Source organism: Etheostoma cragini, chromosome 13 (assembly GCF_013103735.1).
Source record: "Etheostoma cragini isolate CJK2018 chromosome 13, CSU_Ecrag_1.0, whole genome shotgun sequence".
Classification (NCBI taxonomy): domain Eukaryota; kingdom Metazoa; phylum Chordata; class Actinopteri; order Perciformes; family Percidae; genus Etheostoma; species Etheostoma cragini.
This window is the reverse complement of record NC_048419.1, coordinates 15,158,137-15,167,732: the sequence shown is the minus strand read 5'-3', so window position 1 is coordinate 15,167,732 and position 9,596 is coordinate 15,158,137.

Below are 9,596 nucleotides of genomic sequence, written 5' to 3'. Positions count from 1 at the left end.
TGTCTTTTCAGTCATCGTATTTTTAATAAAAGATAAAGGATGGTGTGTGTGTGTGTGTGTGTGTGTGTGTGTGTGTGTGTGTGTGTGTGTTTCCCTCCTCAGCACTTGCCTGTACTTGTTCGACAGTGCAGGTCTGTGTAATACGAACTACCAGGTCACCTTTACAGTCCCTTAGTTGCTCTCTTTAAGGTCTGCTGATCAAATAGAAATGTTACATTTTGTGTAAAGACAATACAACTGTGTAATCCCCTAAGCCTCTTGACTATGTTCTCATTTAGATTTTCATCTGAGCACCAGCTGTCTCGCTCAGACCACACACAGCCCTATGAGTACAAATAAAACACATATAGAAATTGGTCATGAAAAGGAGTTTTTGTATTTGAAAGTTCAAAGGCTATGATTAGAGTTGAACTAGTATAGTGTATCCACTTGCACACTGTCAGATCAGGGATAAACTATGATCTATTTCTGTTTCCAGTGTCACTACAAAACAGTTGCTGCTTTTTGGTTATGAAGGGCAGCGTGCACGACACCCTTGGTGGTTACCACTGCTCCATATATAAACACTGACGCTCAGCACAGCATACTCTAACATCCCACTGCTTTGCTTCCACTGCCTCCCCACGTTGCCCACCGATTATTAAGATGCAGTGTATGCCATCAGCTATTCTGAGATCCTGCAGCAGACTTTGAACTCAGACTGTGGCCCAAAGGTTGGTGTTGGTAGTCACTGACGCAAACACAACACCCAGCGTGACGTTTTACAACCCCCCGACTGAGAGGACAATTCAGTTCACCTCTCCCAGAGGAGATGTGAGCAATTATTTCCCCATCATAACCACAGTACTGTTTTATGTCCCCTTCCTGCTCGTCTACCCTACAGAGATCATTAGGAACACTGGCCATGTTATTCTGAAATGTTAAGGTCACCCAAATACCAAACAAAATCTCCCTTTCCTCTTGCGGAAAAAAAACATGCAGAGAGTTTGGATTTTATGTGTGCAATATCATCTCTGCAATCACCCCAAGAAGTTAATAAAATTGGGTTTATTTATTCTATAAAGCCATTGAAATGTCTTAAAGGTCCCATGGCATGAAAAGTTCACTTTATGAGTTTTTTAAACATTAATATGAGTTCCCCCAGCCTGCCTGTGGTCCCCCAGTGGCTAGAAATGTCAATAGGTGTAAACCGAGTCCTGGGTATTCTGCTCTGCCTTTGAGAAAATAAAATCTCAGATGAGACAATCTGGAATCTGGTCCCTTATGAGGTCATAAGGGGCAAGGTTACCTCCCCTTTCTCTGTTTTGCCCACCCACAGACTTTGGCCCACCCATGATAGAGAGACATCAAGGTTTTCAAATGAGCAAAGTGGCAGTTGGTCAAGGCTACACCCCCACCCTCCACCTTGGAAGCTGCCCAGTACAACCACAGTCTGATCTGCTGGCCACTGAGCAGTTGGGGTTAAAGGCCTTGCTTAACACAAAAACTCCTACACGGTGACTTGGAATCACAGATACATCTTGTATCTCAAAGGCTGTCAATTGAATGGCGTTTTGAGCTAACGTTAGCAATCAATCAATCATAGATAGCTAAAACGTTTTTGAAATGATTCCTGTTTGTAATGAGAAAAGTTTAGTATTTCATGGATTTCACAAATTTAAGTACGACAGTTACCGTAAACTGTTTAAATCTGAGCATGCGCAACTAACATCTGCACTCGACTCACATTGGGGAGTGACAAGGTGTAAAAGAAGGTCAATCTTATCAAGTCTATGGGAATTTTTCACTTCGTGGCCATTTATAAGGCATAGTAATGGGCAAGCATTAGCATTTGTTGTATTTTACCATTACATTTATATGAATTAGGTGTAAATTCTAAGCTAGCTAGCATTACTTTCTCTCAAATCTATCCCGAATAATGCCAGAATAAAATACTTATGAACAATGCTAATCTACCATCATCAGGTAGAGGGGTCCAACCTTCCATACTTTCACTTAACTGTTAGTTAGCTGCCAGATTTGTCTAGCTTGCATTTGAAAGACTCTCTCCCCTCTCCATGAACAGCTCTCATGAACCCAGTCTTTCCTTTGACTGATAGTTCTGGTACAATGTCACCAATCCTCAGAGAGCTGCCTTCATTACTCAGAATAGTTTCCCTCTCAAAAAGCAACAGTTTAAACCTGAGTTTACCAGGGAACAGCCTAAGTCTGAGCTTATCTACAACGAACTGTTGTTGCAGGGATCAGGAGGAGGTGGGTGCTTCACTAATCTGCCCACCTGTCAATACACTCAGTGGTAAATATACACAGGGATTTGTCCTGCGATCCCTCTGATAGACCTTTAGCTGGAGGTTAAATCAGAGATACAAGATGTATCTGTGATTCCAAGTCCCTGCGTTGGAGTGTTTCTGTTTTTGAATCAGTGTTGAGAGCAGTTGGTGGTTTGTTGGGCGATATGCCAGCAGAGAAACATCACTCATAAATTGTTAAAAGCCTCCTCCCCTCTGCTGTGAAAACAATTTGTCATCATGACTTCATCTCACGTTCTTGCCATCTATCTGTCTGACAGAGAAGGGGAATAAAGTTCAGGCTTGTATTTTGTATCTCTGGGCACACCTGAGAGTGTACATACTTATTATACTTATTTAGAATGTTATGTGTCTCCCTGTTTGTGTTTGTACAATATGTTCCATTCAGTCTACAATAGCTGGCTCTTTACAACTTCTTCTGTGTTTGTGTGTGTGTGTGTGTGTGTGTGTGTGTGTGTGTGTGTGTGTGTGTGTGTGTGTGTGTGTGTGTGTGTGTGTGTGTGTGTGTGTGTGTGTGTGTGTGCGTTCAAGAGAGAGTTTTTTTAGCTGCTCGAACAGGTCGGATGGGTAGGTCAATAACTACTTGATGGATTGCTGTGGTATTTTATACAGACATTCATGATTCCAGAATGATGTATTCTTTTATGATGATCCTCTGCCATCTCATCTGTTCCCACAGTGAGGATGTTGTTGTTTTTGGTTCAGTGTGAAATATTTCAACACTTTTAGAAAAACTGGCAGAAATTTGGTACAGGCATTCATGCTCCCCACGGGATGAATGGTATTAAGTTTGGAGATAGGATCATAAAATCTCACAAATGCTTGCACCATCCTCACACAATATGATCCTCTCACACATTTTATGCACAAACCCTTTACTTATACAGTATGTTACCAAAGACCTTTTCTCTAAAAGCACCCTCCGGACAACAATTTCACTATGACTTTTATGTCTGTATTTCTTAACAATGAATAATACAGCCTCTCAGCTGCAAGCATGGCTGTGGACACATTTTTCTTCAGAGACAAAAGTGAGTCCCTTATCTTGTCACGTTATGTTATGTATTTTAGTTTTTTCCTCCACAGGAGTTGTTTCATCTATAAAACAGGTTCAGGCAGTCTTTTTTTCTTTCTGCAGAGACAGAATATAGCACAATAGAGTAGGCATATGACATCAGGAAGGCACTAAACCTTTTTAATAAAAATAATAAAATTGCAGTTGTCATTGTGACACCGTCAAGCCAGTACATATTTGCAGTGACTATCATCACTCTACCCGCCTACTAAACAAATACAGCGTATCTATTGTTGTGATTATGTCTCAACTCTTTTCATATTAGTAACTACAGTCAAACACTGTAGCCACACAAACACATTTTTAGAGCAAACCTCAGGCAGCAGCAGTGCCAACCTCTATGTACCTGAGTCAGCCTCCCCCTCTTTTGTTCTTCCTCTTTCCATTCCTTCCTCTCTCATGGTGACTAGGCAGGTATTAAGAAGGTGTTAGGCAGCGTTATCAGTAGTGCACAAATGGTGTTATAGCTACGACGTGGATGTCAGGCAGTTGTTGTGACACAAAATAGCTGTGATTAGATGAGCAGTGGTCTTCCCCACAGCTCAAAACAAAAACAAGAGGACTGCGACGCAGGATCGACGGTGGCAGTTTCTCTTCCACATGGTTAGGTATCCTAATTGGTCATGTTAATATGTGATAAAACCGAAAAATAGATTCTCACATTCGATCTATTCCAAATCACACAAGGACCATATATGTTGCCTAATTTGGTCTTCATTCAATGGGCATGAGTAATGTAGTAATGTAAAATATTCACAAATTCACAAATATATGCAAATAACATGCAATGTGATTACATGTTATTTTTGTTGGGCTCAGTCCTAAGTAGCCGTTCAGATGGTCACTTGATTGGTGTTTGTGCCAGGATGTCGCTTTGCGTCACATGGGGGGGAAGGGGAGTGTTGTTGCATGGTTTTGTTTTTCTACTGAACAGAAGAGTGTTCCCAAAGCTGAAAATAAAAAAACACAGAGAATGACTAACAAATCCATGCCTGATTCACAAATAGTGATAAGGACATAATCTGAAGGCTAATACAAGGGGAGTTCAGTACGTCAACAAACTCCTGGTTCATGTAATGAAAAACTGCAAATAACATGCACAACTGGGATTTAGGGTGTTTTTTTTTACATTTGATACAGGTACTTCTTTTACTTTTCCTTCTTCTCTCTGCCTATATACTGTGTACTGCACTATAAGACAGCAGTATCATAAAAATGTATTTAAATACATAGCATGTATGTCCATGCATGGGGAGAGTTGTTTGTGTTCCCTCTGCTGTTGGTCCCTCACTTCCTCCTTTGGTTTCCATCAGCTAAAATGCACACACACACACACACACACACACACACACACACACACACACTCACACACACATATTCACAAAGTTGATAAGGCCGCAAAGGCCTAAAATGATGTGTGATTCAAGGTTTTTGAGTTGACCTTATGAAAGAGACCCTGAATTAAAGGATTACTTCCTCATGAGTACTTCTACTACATGATTACTTCCTGAAGAGAAAAAGTACAGGAAGTGTCCCAAAAAGTCAAGCAGCTGTTAATCAGTTAAAAGAACAACCTGGAATATTACTCATCAAAGTGCACGTTCTCAAAGTTTATATGTATTGCAATGGCATTGTTGGATTTCACTATCACAGAGGTGTTCATGCCATTGTATTCATCCCTAAAGTCAAAATATGTTGGCAGTGTCTCCTTAATATGGGTTCCCTGTGATAATAATGGCTTTTTACTATTTTTTTAGTTGTATATTTTAATCAGTATGATGATTTTAGCTGATAACCATTCCATTAATGAATGTGCCAAAATTCTGCGTCATAATCCTACATAGAAGGTTAAGAGAATCTGATAATAAAAACCCACTGGCACATTTACTCATAAAATCCCTTTGAAAGTACACACTTTGATTTTGTTAGAGTGCCCAAATCCTCAATCTTCCTCCCAGCTCACTATGGAGGGTTTAGGACCAAACTGTGATTTGTGTTAAGTTTCAAAACACCACCACTAGTGAGTTGGGAGGAAAGTTTCCCTGGGGCACTACAACAACATCAGTCATTACATCTTTCAAGAGCAACTTAACAGATGCTGGTTGAGCTCAGAGGTACAACAGACTTTCAAACTTTCAACCAGAGAGGGCAATTAAGCTGTTTTTCAGCCTGGCATGAAGTTAGTAGACCCAAAGCATCCCTGTGTAAAAAAAAAAACTGCATTTGTGGAAGTTCTGTAGTGGTGAAACAATGAAACCAAGATGGTTTGAGGAATAGATCCACCAGTTTGAAGGCTTTTCAGACACCAAAATGCTGCTCAGTGGTTTATGATAGACAGCATTTAGCAATTCTGGAAAGTTATCATTGTAAGGGTAATTATAATTTTCATTTTCATTGTGACCATCACAGAATAAACAATGAGAGTGTAAAGACTCGTTCCATTCAAATAAATGACTGGGCTGTTTTTATACACAGGGCTTAAGTCGTTCTCACCTCTGCCTTAAAGGCAATTAATTGACTTTTGGCCACCAGGGGGAATTACAAAATCAAAACAAGCTGACAGATGCCAGCACATAGAACAGAGCTGTAACTTGTCTCTATGACAATACAAAATATCAGCTGCCAATAAAGGACTACATGCATGCCATATTTAACCTAACAATAATAATAACCTTTCTTCTCTCTCACTTTTCTAACTCTCTTCTTCACCTCCTGTGCTGGGAAGGTAGCGTACAGTGGGCTTGTCAGAGCTAAAAGCTTCAAAACTTTCTATAGGGCTGCAGAGCTTGGCAGTAATTCTCTATGGGTCTATACATTGTCTTTCAGTGTTAGTGTCGAACATTGTAATTAATGGCGGTTTATGGTCTATAAAGTATTTGCAATGTTTCATTTGTATTGTTACTATTTACTTTACTTTTTACTAACTGCCTGATCTAAATGCACATTTATTGCAAGATTTTGTATGGAGGAGTGGCACATTAAAAAGATTTCTTGGGATGGTTTGTTTGATCAGTATGGTAAAGCCAGTACTTTGAGTGCTGAGCTAGAAAATAATGCCTCATTTGCATTACCCAACTGGGAAATATTTTAATATTGTCTCTGTGATTACAGTATAATCAGTGTAAATCAAACCTGCAACATGTTGATGACCTGATACGGTGACCTTATTGAGCCTTTCAGTCCTAACAATCCCCACAAACTGAAGAAGCAGCAAACCAAAGCTAATTTCAGTCGCACTTGTTGCTGTTGCAATTCATAATAAAAAAAAAAAAAACTAAGAGTTTATATCCCTGAAGCCAGATTTTGTCAACGCAATAGTGTCACAATCGTGCAAGATGCAGTCATGGAACGCTACAGGTGAGTAGTTAACGTCAAAATGAAGGCGGAGTTTGAAGATGGTTTTGGTCTGAGGAAGGGCGCTGTAGGTGGGGGCATAGGAAGTAGGGAAGGAGCCTTTGGGCCGTCTCCTTTACACGCCTAGCCTGAATTTGGCGTTGCTGCTGCATGTTATCCCATCGCAAGATAGTCTCTAGTTTGTTTTTTGTATTCACATCCTGTTTCCCCTCCTCCCTCTCCAAAATTAAATTAAGACAATACAGAGAGAAACTCCTTTTGACATTTCAGTTTCATCTCAAGCTTGATTTGTTTCCTGATTAAAGAAACAGCAGCTCTCACACACAACATACAAACTGATGGAGAGACTCGGTGTTGAATATAACAGACAAAGAATTCCTTATGTTGTTAGGAGAACATTCCTTTGTTTCTTTCTTTGTCTGGTTCCAATCTGTTCTCCAGCTTTTCAGTGTTAATCATCATTATAAAATGTCACAGTTCAGCTTTGTTGTCATTTGGTGTTCTTGGCATAGAACTCAGAACCTACACAAACAACACTCAGTCAGTAAAATCTTTTTCTTTGACAGATATGAAGAATGAGGATGTATTGTTCACATTTGATCCCTCAAACAATGCTTGACATGTCTGTCAACACTTCACTGTGCAGATGTTTCATGTTTTAATGTGTGTCTGTCATCAAAACTAGAATGCTAACTTCTGAAAAATGTGATTAATTTCCTTGTACAAATGTAAACCTATCAATCTAGGACTTGTATTTTCTGCTAAAGCTGACTGACTCAAGGTTGAATTGATTCATGGTTAATGGAGTACGACTTTGGTCCAAGCTTAGATCTGTAGAGGAGGCTTAGATAACGCAGGAGAACAGATTCATAAAGGTGCACAGTGCAAGAAACTGATAACAAAGTTATTATTTTGTCAACTACACAGCCTACTGAAAATGAAGATTGCAGAACACCTTTGTCTCATTTCTCATAGCTTCACTCTTGCGCTGCTGTGTTTCTACACCATGGCGTTTTTTGTCATCCCCAGAAAAATGCCCCCATAAGTTGTTTTGTTCTAGCGGCAACAACTAGCCATATTTACGTTTATAGTGGCGGTGCCATGGCATGGTTGGGTCCAAACCTGACACGTCAGATGGTTTGTTAACACAAAACAGTTTTTTGTGTGACATGTGATCCCGCATGATCTCATGATAATCCAGCTGCAGTGCAAGGTGAGTTTTAGGGATAGACCCATTAGCCTTATCAATTTGATTAACTATTAATAATCAGTATGGGTGTCAGCCTTAAAAGAACAGAATTGGTTCTAGCCCTAGTTGGTAGGGTCCATTTGTCTGCTTAAAGAGAAGGGCCACTGAAAACCAAAAGTCTGAGGGATCACCTTTATTCTATGAATGGTGACACATTTATTACTAATCTGTATGTTAATTCTGTATTAGGGTGGATTTTCCGTAATTTGTGTGTCTTTACTTCAACAGAAGACATTTCCTCATAAGTGTTTCACATGGTGTTAGTCACTTTTTTTGTCTTTCTGCACACGCCTGCCTACCGCTTACAAGCCAACGTACAGTTTGTACACATAGTTCAGTTTGTACACTTAGTTCACAACACAAGCACACCTCTACATTCACTGCCACAACACCTATACTGTCTCATACAAAAGACACATGTACGCACACTCATGCGCACGCACACACACACACACACACACACATACAAAAAGAGGCGTAGGATGACTCATGACAAGACAACCATGAGTTCAGGATGACAAATCAAGAACTTCACAAGAACTCAACATTAGTGTAGCTGCTTAAGTGTTTAGAACACTTTGTACACTTAAAAACAGAGTTACGTGTAAATACAGCATACATGCACTTTGACTTGTCCTGCACTTGGAAACCTTCTTTGTTAAACTTTCTGCCTCTATGCAGAGGGTTTGAAGTGATTAAATAAGCTGAATTGTTACACCTGTTGTAGGATATACATGTATTCATCTATATGTGTACTTTTCAGGAATCAGAATCAAAATCAGAATCAGATAAGGATGTATTGCCATGTAAGATTTATAAGGAACTTGCCTTGGTGGTTTTGTGTACATAAACATAAACATATACAAACAAAATGTTCTGGTGCTTCTGAGGAGAAAGAAAATAAATACAGTGAAGATTTACACACTTATAGTTGTCAGAGGTTGTGACTATGGTAAGTAAGGTTCATATAAACACAGGGTAGTCTTTTCATTTCCAATAGCATCACCCAGTGGAGGAAGCACAGGAGGCCCGTAGTTGATGGTCTATAGTAAATTGATGGTGCAGAACCATCTTTAAAAGGCTGCTTCCTTGAGTTCAGAACTGTGTCTAAAATGATTTTCTCATGCACATTTTTTGAAATAAAATTTGTGGTTTCTCTGCAAAGACGAGTGTCCTACCTCACTGCCTATGGCCTAAGCAAACCAGCCCTCACACGATTGGTGCAGAGGAGGGCTGGTACTCATAAGAAGCACCTGATTGGTCCCTTATTTTGAATCACGTTGACACACACACACACACACAAACTAAAACTGTACTTTGACTAAATGAAATGAAAAAAAAAGAAGAAAATAAAAATACATTTCAAGTGTTCTGTCAGATCGGGTGAAAAAAACTGATATTTCACACTGTGTAACCTTTTAGATCTACAAAAGTAAATAAAATGTCCTTGTTAAAACTGAAGAGCTTTGACTATTTCTTAATCAGCGTGTGGGCCTTGTCTCTATATTAATAAGTATTTAGTATGGAAAACGTGGATTATTTTAACATTGCTACAAGACACATGCAAGCACACGTTATTATTGTGAGATAAAACCACACATGTTATAAC